This window comes from Narcine bancroftii, chromosome 9 (genome assembly GCF_036971445.1).
Source record: "Narcine bancroftii isolate sNarBan1 chromosome 9, sNarBan1.hap1, whole genome shotgun sequence".
NCBI classification, from domain to species: domain Eukaryota; kingdom Metazoa; phylum Chordata; class Chondrichthyes; order Torpediniformes; family Narcinidae; genus Narcine; species Narcine bancroftii.
In genome coordinates this window covers 24,356,670-24,368,350 of record NC_091477.1, presented here as the reverse complement: position 1 = coordinate 24,368,350, position 11,681 = coordinate 24,356,670, and the positions used below count along the sequence as shown (strand labels likewise).

Genomic DNA, 11,681 nt, shown 5'->3' with positions numbered 1-11,681 from the left:
ATCGCCTCCAACCGTGCATCTTGGCGCCTCTCAGTTCGGCGGGCTGCAACCTCCTTTGAAGAAGACCGCAGAGCCCACCTCACTGACAAAAGACAAAGGAGGAAAAACCCAGCACCCAACCCCAACCAACCAATTTTCCCTTGCAACCGCTGCAACCGTGTCTGCCTGTCCCGTATCGGTCTTGTCAGTCACCAACGAGGCTGCAGCAGACGTGGACATACCCCTCCATAAATCTTCGTCCGCGAAGCCAAGCCAAAGAAAAAGAACAACCAAGGTGGTTTGCAGTTACCAAACTTTAAAAATTATTATAGAGAAGCACAATTAAGGTATTTATCAGATTTTTATCAGATGAAGGTAAAACCAGATTGGACTAAGATAGAGTGAGATAAAATAGGGGAGAAGGTATTGGAACATATACTTTATAAGTGTGATGAAAAGCTGGTACGATATAAAAGTTCACCAGTATTGTATCATGTACTCAATATATGGAAGAGGATCCACTTAGAAAGGAAAAAAACAAATTACCAAATACCAAAATTATTATTGACACAAAATCAGCTAATCCCTTTTACAATAGAGACGAATAAATAAATGGATTTAAGTAACTGAATTTGTTTTATACAATTCAGTGTGTAAGATACTGTAAAATTGATGTATTTATCTCCAGTTTAAAATGCAGTTTGATTTTTATGATATTAATACAATTTTCTGAAGATTATTGCCTACTGAATTTTATTTGCTGGAAAGAGGAAAAGGAAATACAAGTGGATTGCATCTGTGCATTTGTGTACAGGGGACCGCTGGGTGATGGAAGTGTTTTTATCAAAATTATTGATTCCTCAAAGGTGAATATGGGAGGCATGAAATGAGCAATTCAGTGGGAAGCTAAAAGTTGAATGTATGAAGTGCATGTAGGGAATGCAAAGGTTAGCAACAGATTTTAATAGAAGTTTGGTTCCAACCAGGTTACTGTATCAAGGATGGTAAATGATATATGCATATATTAGTAAAATTTCTGAATTGCATTGTAAGAATTTAAATACTGTGTTTGACTGATAAACTGAAAGTGTAGAATAATAAAAGGACAAGGTCTGAATTATCAAAAGGTTGTATTAGGCTAGGTGCCACATGCTTGGCACTAGGAAGAAAAAGAAGTTCACTGCATAAAATATTCAAATTAATTGAACTAGCTCTGGCCCACAAAGCTAGGAAATAGGGCTTTATGCTTCACATGAACAAGGCTTGGAATGGAGTCTTATATGAGGAAGTAACTTGAGAGAAAGGTGGAGTGACCTAACAGTGAAGAATGAGGTTTCCCCAGACTTGAATCCAAATTTTGAAAAACCGGAGTCACGGTTAGCGTACATTTAGCACAATGCTGTTACAGCACCAGTGAACCGGGTTCAAATACAGTGCTGTTTATGTTCTCCACATGTCTGCAAGGCTTTCCCACCCTTCAAAAACATACCAGGGTTGTAGATTAATTGGGGTGGCATGGGCTCGTGGACTGGAAGGGTCTGTTGGTGTGCTGTATGTCTAAATCTAAATGTTTAAAAAATTAGTACAACATTGATGTCATTATTTAATGATCAATCCAGAAGCTGTCTATCAACCTGTATATCTTTCTAACCATCTAGGTTTAGGGTTACATTACTCAGACCCTGCCACCAACAAGAACCAGCTCTCTTCCGCCTATCTTTTCTATGTGGCTGCTCAGACGTTTTGATGCTTGTTCTCTCTATCATGCATGTGTCAGAAATCAGATTGCTTTTTTTTCCAATAAAATACTGGTATACTAATTATGAACTGTTTGCTTTTTAAAAATACAACATTTTTAAAATGCAGAGTTGATGTATCAGCGAAAGACTCAGGTGTACTGTAGGGTATATGAAGGTGAATTAATTGGAGAATCACCATAAATGTTCAGTCTGTTCAATTAAAGCCTTATTACTAAGCAGAGCTGACATGTCTTAGCTAAGTAAAACTTTGAGGTTTAATTTGCTGTATTCTCAAGTAATTTGATTTCTTTTTGTTAAAAGTACAAGTGCTGCATTGTTTATATTTTGCTCGATAAATGTTGCTGATTCATGGTGGACTGTGATGAGTTCTGTGTGTGCGCAGATACACAAAAACACTGATTTAGACAATGGACCAAGGCCAAGCCCAGCTAGTGAGGGGGTTGTGGAGACAGATTTGACGATTCTGTAACAAACCATGACATTAGAAGGTATACCAATGTTTAGAGAAATTTTGGCTGGTAGTGTGGTAGTGGCCAATGTCAGCTCAGTCCTACCTGGCCTGATCCAATATTGCTTCACCTTGACATTGTGTTCTTACCCTTTTACCAACCTGAGCATCTATCTGCATCTTTTAGCAGCACCAGCTGGCTGATGGACTTTCCTGGGCCAGCCAAATGTCAAACTGAATCAAAATCAGTTTGCTATTCAACGCTAAGGGATACAGAAGTATGGAGAAAGAGGCAAGCATAGCCATGTCCATGACAGTCACGGACTTCCCATCCATTGATAGCATCTAAATGAGACACTGCCTCCAGAGGGCTGATAGTCTTATAAAGGACCCCATCACCTTGGTCACAATATCTTCAAAGAGACACTTTTTTTGCTACTTTCAGGCAGAGGGTACAAAAGCCTGAAGTCCAGCACCTGCAGGTTCAAGAACAGTTTCTATCCAACTAATATCACTGTTGAACCTCTCTACTACTCTAATCTTAGCCACGTTAACCAAGACTACCAAAAGATCTATCTGCACTGCTAAAATGTTACCTTTTTTCCCTCTGCTTACTGCAACTGTGAATATTATCTATGATATTTATTATCCTTTTTTTCTATCTTGCATTTGTAATTTAAATTTGCTAATTTCAGTTTTTCCTATTGTAGTTGCATCTCATGTACTTGTTTGGCAAATTTCAGTGTATCTTTATATGTATGTTTGACAAGGAACTTGCTTTAAACATTGAGTAATCTATCTTCTAAAAATAAGTGAGTCAAAGTGGCACTCCTTTTTTTTGCTACTGACACAAGCAGCAGATTGGTTTCCAAAAGTTATGAATAGCTTCTCAATCTTGATTTGCCCCATAGAGAACAGGCAGTTAGTAGTAGGAATAAGGTTGGGGGCTTCCTTTTGTTGGTGGGAGTATGTTAAATTAGCTTGGCCTGCTGAGAACATTGCCAACAATGGTGCAATGTCGAAAGTTACAGAAACATGAAATAAATAAAGTAGAAGCACTTTCCAGAGTGTTTAAGTGGAGATATACATTTAATTTATGGGCCTATGATATAACCTTTTAGTGATTAAAAGAATTGGACACCAGTGTTAGTTTTGAGGAATTTAGTTGTGCTTGCAAACAAGTCACTAGAGGCCATTGAGCAGGTATAGCAGGTAATTAAAGTACACATATTACCTGAGCAAGTTTTATGACACAATTTGAATACAAGAGTAAGGAAGAATTATTGCAATTGAAAAGATTATACTTGGAAAAGTCTACAGTTTGGGTCTCCTTATCTAAGATATTTATTTTAACTTTTAAGAAGAATTTGGACAAGCACATGGATGGAATCGTTATGGAGGGCTATGGACTGGGTGCAGTTCAGTTTGGCATAGACTAGAACGGCTGAAGAGCCTGTTTCTGTGCTATAGTGTTCTATGATTCTATATGCCTGCTCTAGACGATGAAGAGTGCAGATTCACTGGGATGGCAAATCTGTTATATGAGGAGAGATTGAGTAGACTGGATCTGTATTCTCCAGTTTAGAAAATGACTCCCATCATTTATCAAAACACACAAATGTCACAAAGGTCTTGAAAAGCCAGAATGCAAGGAGATGTGAGGAACACAATTTGAGGCTTTTTACGACTGAGATTAAATGGGAAATGAATGGAACTCTCTATCCCAGAACGATGTAGAGGCTATGTTATATTCAAATGAAACATTGACGTCAGGACATTAAGGGAATCAAGTGATAGTGCTGGAATATGATGTAGGATATCAGCCATGATCTTAATATTTGGCAGTATAGGATCAAAAGGCTGAATGGCATCCTCCAACTACTATTCTTAGGTACATATGTTAGAATGCCTGTGTCGGAAGAGTGAAATAATTTGGGGTTGAAAGAAATCCAGATCCCAGCAATCACGATGACAGTAGTATCTTCACTGATCTTTAATTCTTATCATCCAAAGTTTCACAAATGGGTTGAAAGGAGATTTGGCCAGTGTCACCATGAGACAGTCCTGGTTAATTTTTCCAGTGAGAACTGAGCAATAACATTTTGAAACGATCTCTGGCAGGCGTAGAGAAGCACCATTTCAATGAATTTAAATTACATTGATTAATGTTTTTGGAGCAACCAGCAGATGTCCTGATTATATTTGCAAATGATTCACAGAAAGATAGTTATTTAAAACTTGATTTCAATGAATTTCTGTGGCCACGAGGGGGTGTTCCAGGTGTTACCACCAGATGGACATGAAAATGGGTTCATCTCATAAATAGTAATGTGGCAAGAGTGTACCAACAGAATAGTCTCAGATTGTAATAGAGGCATCAGAAGATGGGATGAGATTGTAAAAAAAAAAGTGAAATTACTGTGAGTTTAAAAAAAAACTCTTTGGTGAAGGAAAAATGAAGTTACATTAAGATAGTGAGAAATTAAAGAAAAGTGCATGAAATCATAGTGAGGGTACTGAGAGATCCTAATAAGTTGCAATGACTGTAATGAGGCAAGAGGAAGCAGGATTGATTTCAAAGTAGGAATGCCAATAAAATAAATCATTCCTATGTCGCGAGGTCACTATGGCTGCAGCTAGGTTATAGCTCTCAGTTATAGCCCTAAGGCTGTAGCTCGAATCTGCAGGACAAGAAAGACACAAGCACCAGTAGAGAGTATTTGACACTGAGTTTTTTTTTAGTTGATTCGACTGCGTCACTACTGGGGCATAGCTTCAGCGGGCCGGCTGCCTATTGGTTACTTCGGATACCTGGGCCCCCTGCAATCCACCGGCGGTGATCAGCCAGTTTCACCGCTCTGCCGGCGGCCTATGGAAACAGACATTTCATGTTTTGCTGGTCACCACGTTTGACAGCCAAGCCATGAGTCGCTACATGATCAATTCCCCCCCAGCGATTGGGGCACTGTTTTTAGGAGGCCAACCAAAGTGTCATGGGGTTGGTTGAGTGATGGGCTGGTCAAAGTACGGTTTCAACTGGTCAAGTGTGAAAGTCTCTTCCACCAATGTCCAAAACACAGGTGGAGCCATTGTGCCATTATGACTCCTCGTAAGGCCACTGCAGAGGTGGCCGGTGAGCCCTGCCCTGAACAAACATGTATTTACGGTCAGTAAAGTTCTTTGGGACGTAAGTGCAGGGTGGGACATGGGGTCTAGGTTTAGCAGGGGCCAGGGTGCCTAGGCACTCGTGTGGTCAGGACCATGTGGTCGCCAGGGCCTCCCCTAAATTTTCAAGGGTCATCACAAATTCACCTGGTATAACTAGGGGTGCGGCATAGACTAACTCGGCAGAGGATGCTTTGAGGTCCTCCTTGGTTGCGGTGCGGATGCTTAACAGGACTCAAGAAAGTTCATCGGCCCAGTTAGATCCAGTAAGCCATGCCATTAAGGCTGCTTTAAGGTGTCTGTGGAACATCTCCACCAACCCGTTGGCCTGTGGGTGATATCCCATGGTGTGGTGGAGTTGGGTCCCCAGGATGTGGGCTAAGGCGGTCCACAGACTGGAAGCGAATTGGATCCCCCTATCTAATGTAAGGTATTCGAAGATCCTGAAATACGCTACCCAAGTGTTGAGTAAAGCCTGTGCGCATGTTTCTGTGGAAGCCTCTGATAGTGGCTCTGCCTCTGGCTATCGGGTCATCAGGTTGACCATTGTGAGAAGGTAACGTGCACCTCTGGATACAGGTAGGGGCCCCACAATGTCAATGTGCATGTGGCTGAAGCAGCTACGTTCTGGCTCGAATGTCTGTGGTGGAGCTTTGATACTAGTCTGGATTTTGGATGACCGGCATTGAGTAGAAATCCTGGCCCAGAGGATGACCTCTTTGCCGAGGCCACGCCAGACATACCTGGTCGCCATCATTTTTATTGTAGTCCTGATGGTGGGATGAGCCAAGTTGTGGACCGAGTCAAAAACTCACCTCTTCCATGCAGTCAGGATGACAGGGCGAGGTCTTCCCATTGAGATGTCGCAGAGCAGTGTGTGATTGCCGGTGGTGATCTGGACGTCCTCCAGTTGTAAGCCGGTGAGCGCTGTCCGGTATGCTGGAACGTCAGGGTCTGCTTGCTGCGCATCAGCCAGGACTGCATAGTTGATGCCAGGGGTAGGGTCGTGCACCACCAAGATAGCCGGACAGGATAGGGCATTGGCCTCCATGTTGAATTTGTTGGCTATGTGTTCAATGACCATTGCAAATTTGGAAATATGGGACACGTGCTGCTGTTGCCTGCATGACCATGGATCTGACACCTTACTGAAGGCGTCGGTAAGGGATTTGTGGTCCATGTAAATTTTGAACTTCCTGCCCTCCAGGAAGTAATGAAAATGCCGAATTGCCAAGTATAAGGCTAACAATTCTCTGTCAAAGACCCTGTACTTGAGCTCTGGTGGCCTGAGGTGTTTACTGAAAAAGGCCACCGGTTGCCATTGTCCATTCACCAGTTGCTCAAGTACACCCCCGATCACTGTGCTGGAGGCATCTGTCGTGAGGGCAGTTGGGGTATCTGTCCGTGGGTGCACGAAGAGGGTTGTATTAGCTAAGGAATTTTTGGTGGCCCGGAAGGCCTCAGTCGCTTCCTGGGTCTATTGTATGTTTTTACTGGGCCCTGCCATGAGGGGAAAGAGTGGGTTCATGATGCGGGCCGCTGCAGGTATGAAGCGGTGATAAAATTGACCATACCTGTAAATTCTTATAGTCCCTTCACCGTTAATGGCATGGGGAAAGAGCAAATAGCATTCACTTAGTGGGTAACAGTCTGGCTCCATGTTGGTCGATACGATGGCCCAGGAAGTCATTAGTCTCTTGGCATTTGGCTGGGTTGATGGATAGGCTGAAATTGCTCAGCCTGGAGAATAATTGTTTTAAGTGGACAGTGTGCTTGGTGCGGGTGTGGCTGGTGATTAAAATGTCGAGGTAGATGAAGGCAAAATGCAGATCCTGGTCCACTACATCCATCAGTCTCTGGAACATTTGAGCCACATTTTTTAACGCAAAGGGCATTTATTGAAATTCAAACAATCCAAAGGGGGTTATGATGGTGGTCTTTGGGATGTGTTCAGGGTGTACTTGGATCAGGTGATAGCCCCTGATGATGTCCACCTTTGAGAATATCCGTGGCCCTTCCAGGTTAGCAGTGAAGTCTTGGGTATGGGGCACAGGATATCTGTCCGGTATGGTGGTCTTGTTGAGGCGGCGGTAGTCTCTGCATGGCCTCCAACCACCCGCTGCCTTGGGGACCACGTGGAGAGGGGAGGGCCAAGGACTATCGGAGTGCCGCACAATGCCAAGTTCCTCCATCTTTTTGAACTCGTGCCTGGCTAAGTTGAGTTTCTCAGGGGGGGCGGGGGTGGGAAAGACACCACATCCTGGCTTGTTATGATTTGGTGCCTCACCCCATGTTTGGGTTCTGCTGAATGGATGTGGAATTGAGGCGTGGTGATAGAGGGGAATTCTGCTATGACCCGAGCGAATTCGTTGTTGGCACTACTCACTGAGTGCAGGTGGGGGCTGGTGAGTTCAGTGTCCTTGAGCGGGAGTGTCTGAAATGTCTGGGCATGCACCAGCCAGCGCCCCTTGATATCCACCAGGTGTGAGTTGGCCCGCAGGAAATCTGCACCCAGTAATGGCTGTTCCACGGCTGCCACCGTAAACTTCCAAATGAATTGTCTGTCCATGAAGTGTAGGGGAATGGTGCCCGTACTGAATATTCAGATGTTGGAACCATTTGCCGCTCAGAGCTCCCGGCCCACTTTGCTGCAGCAGGCCTCCAGGCTGGTCTGGGGAATAATGCTGTATTGTGTCCCAGTGTCCACCAAGAAATGTCAGCTCAACAGGGAGTCTTGAAAGTGTAGTAGGCTATGTAGTTGGATGGTTGTCACAGCCATTAATGACGGCTAGCCTGGACGTTTCTCTGGAATGCACAGGGGAAGTGACATCGACGGGCCTCAGAACCCCAACGTCAGTGATAGAAACAGTACTGCTCACCGGTGGAGTGTGGCATTCGGGTGGTCAATTGGTCGGACAGCCAGTCAGTAGTCTTCCTGGCCGAGTGCTGTTGATGCAATGTTGTCACCTGCTCAAGCGAAGCGCTGGCGTTCCTCTTCGCCACTCATACCAGGTCTGCTCGGGCAGCCACATTCCTGCGATCATCAGTCTTCCTCCACGATGAGCAGCCTCTCCAGAAAGATCTGCTGGAACAGCAGGCAGGAGGTGTGTCCATCATTGAGGATGAGCATGTAGCTCATGAGGGTGGAAGGGGCCCTGTCCCCAAAACTGTCGATATGCAACAGGTGGGCAGAGTGCTCGCACTTTTAGAGCCTGAAGTGCAGGTTCACATCTCTTTAATAGCCACAAACCTTCCTTGTTCTGGGGGTTGTTGGAGGAAGCTGATGATGTGGGCTTCAGTGTCCTGATCAAGGGCGATGACCATGTTGTAGCATGGAGATCCGTCGAATGGTGAACTAGGTCTCAACTTGCTGAAACCACACACGTGGTTGCGACATCCAGAAGCTGGGTTGCTCTTCCATCTTCAGGTCCAAAGCGCAATTTTGACCAGTTGGGGTCATCACTGTAGCAAGGTCGCTACGGCTACAGCTAGGTTATAGCTCTATGTTGTAGCTAACGCTGTAGCTCGAATCTGCAGGAGAAGAAAGACACACACACACACCAGTAGAGTCTTTTTGACATTGAGTTTATTCAGATTCAGCTTGGCTGCGTCACCACTGGGGCCTGGCTGCCGGTTGGTTACCTCAGATGACCGTGTCCCGATTGGGTCCCCTGCGATCCATCGGTAATGATTGGCCAGTTTCACTGCTCTGCTGGTGGCCTATGGAAATGGGCTTGCACAATGCTTTGCCGGTCGCTGCGTTCGATGGCTATTTCCTGCGTCAGCCCGAGCAGTGGGCCGCCACACCTATTTGTTAATTTTGAGGAATGATTGTGATTGAGGATATAGCCTTTTTTAGACATTTAGTTTTCATTTCCTGAATTATTATTTATTAATTGTTTGAAATATTTGCATTACTTTGGGGGAAAAGGTTGAACATAACAAAATTATATTAAAGGTTAAAATTAATTTTAAAATAAGATGATATAGTTTAATTAATATCTTTTTAAGGATATGAGCTTGATTCTATCAACCTTTGTTAATAGATGTGTCCCAACTTCTCTTACAAATTACCACTTCAGAGAAGAAGTCATAAATTCTGAATTGAGAGTGTCGGCATTTCAGAAAAAACAATATATTTGGTGTTGTTACCTCACTTGTCTGGAAGGAAATGAAAATTTTGCTGCTTTTCATCTTTTTTGAATTGAGATTTTAAGGGCTGCTATGTTTTGATTTGATCAAGAATATGAATGTGGCCCAAAGCTGAGCAACAGTGCCTTTCGGATATTTCATCATTTAGATTGGACCTTAGGCTTTTCACAGTACAGAATGATATTGCCATACTTACAATACCATCAAACTTTGTGATTATTTAGTCATCAGATTTCAGATCTATTGTCAGAGTACATTCATGACATCACATACAACCTTGAGATTCTTTTTTCTGGTGGGCGTGGCAGAATTACCACTAATTGGTAGTGTAAAAAAACACACCGTGTATACATGTAAACAAATTAAGAACTGTAAACAGATAATAAATGTAAACACACTGTGCATTACAGAGAGAAAAAAGAAAATCAATAAAGTGCACAAATAAGAGTCCTTGAATGAGTCTGAGTTTGTCACTGAGGAGTCTGATGGTGGAGGGGTAGCAGCTGTTCCTGAACCTCATGGTGCGGGTCTTGTGACACCTATACTTCCTTCCTGGTGGCAGCAGCAAGAACAGAGCAGGTGCTGGGTGGTGTGGGTCTTTGATGATTGCTGCTCCTGTTCCCTGTAGATGTTCTCAATAGTGGGGAGAGTTTTGCCTGTGATGTCCTGGGTTGTGTACTCTTACTTTTTGGAGGGCTTTGTGCTCAGAGGTATTGGTGACCCATACCAGACTGTGATGCAGCCGGTCAGCACACTTTCCAACATGCCTCTGTAGAAATTTGCCAGGGTTTCTGGTGTCATACCAAACTTCCACAAACTCCTGAGGAAGTGGAGGCACTGACATGCTTTCTTCATGGTGCCATTAATGTGTTGGGTCCAGGAAAGATCCTCCAAGATAGTGACTCCCAAGAACTTAAATTTGGTCACCCTCTCCAGCTCTGATCTCCCAATGATCATTGAATTGCATACTTCTGGCTTTCCCTTCCTGAAACCACAATCAGCTCCTTAGTTTTGGTGACATTGATTGCAAAGTTCATGCACCATTCAGCCAAGTTTTCAATCTCCTTCCTGTATTTTGACTCATCATCTTTCTGTATATAACCTACTACCGTGGAGTTGTCGGCAAATTTGTAGATGGCGTTATTCCGATCCGCACAGTCGTAGATGTAAAGTAAGTAGAGCAGGGGGCTAAGAACGCAGCTCTGTGGTATTCTGGTACTGATGAAGATTGCGAAGGAGTTATTCTTACCAATCTTCACTGATTATGGTTTGAAGTGAGGAAATCCATAATCTAATTGTGTCCCAGGTCTTGGAATTTGCTGATCAGTTTTGAGGAGATGATGGTGTTAAATGCTGAACTGTAGTCGATAAATAGCATCCTAATATATGCATCTTTGTTGTACCAGTGTTCCAGGGCTTTGTTCAGAGCCTGTGAAATGGCATCCGCCGTAGACCTGTTACTACGATAGGCAAACTGGAATGTATCCATGTCACTGTTCAGACAGGAGCTAATATGGTTCATCAGCCTTACAAAACGCTTCATCACTGTTAATGTAAGTGCTACTGGTTGATAGTTATTAAGGCAGGTTACTGCACTCTTCTTGGGCACCTGTATGATTGACACCTGCTTGAAACAGGTGGGTACCACACCCTGCTGGAGAGAGATATTGAAGGTTTATGTGAATACATTGCTCAGTTGGTCAGCACAGATTGTTATTACTCTATCTGGGCCAGATGCTTTCTTCGGATTCATTCTCCTGAAGGCAGCATTCATGTCATCCTCAGATACAGACAGGATGGAATCATCAGGTGATGTGGGGTGCAGAGGGGTGGTTCTTCACTGTTACCATTGTCAAATCGGTCATGGTGACAGGCCTTTCTGGTACATGAGCCCATGCCACTAAATTACACCCAATTTACCTACAACCCAGCTGTTTTGATTATGTACCATAATTAAGGTAGATTTTTGTGCTTCAGTTTTGCATCTGCATTTTTAAAAAAGATGTGTGAGTTTCCATGATATGATCAAAATCATGTTACTTATTAAATCGGTCTTCTGGATAAAAGTGGCAGGTGGGGAGAGGGATTAGTGACGATAGAGTAGAAACACTTCCAATGGCAATCTCATTGAAATTCACTCATTGAAGTTTGCACATCTAGAAATTAGGTTACTCCTC

The 11,681-nt window shown here is 43.5% G+C and overlaps 1 long non-coding RNA gene across 1 annotated transcript; it reads right to left on the bottom strand.

The window, feature by feature from the left end:
• Positions 1-8,921: 8,921 nt before the first annotated feature.
• On the bottom strand, positions 8,922-9,701 carry LOC138742854 (uncharacterized). Its single transcript, XR_011344454.1, has 2 exons — positions 9,505-9,701; positions 8,922-9,159 (listed from the first exon to the last, which is right to left on the bottom strand). It is a non-coding gene; the product is annotated as an uncharacterized lncRNA (long non-coding RNA).
• Between the last annotated feature and the right edge of the window lie 1,980 nt (positions 9,702-11,681).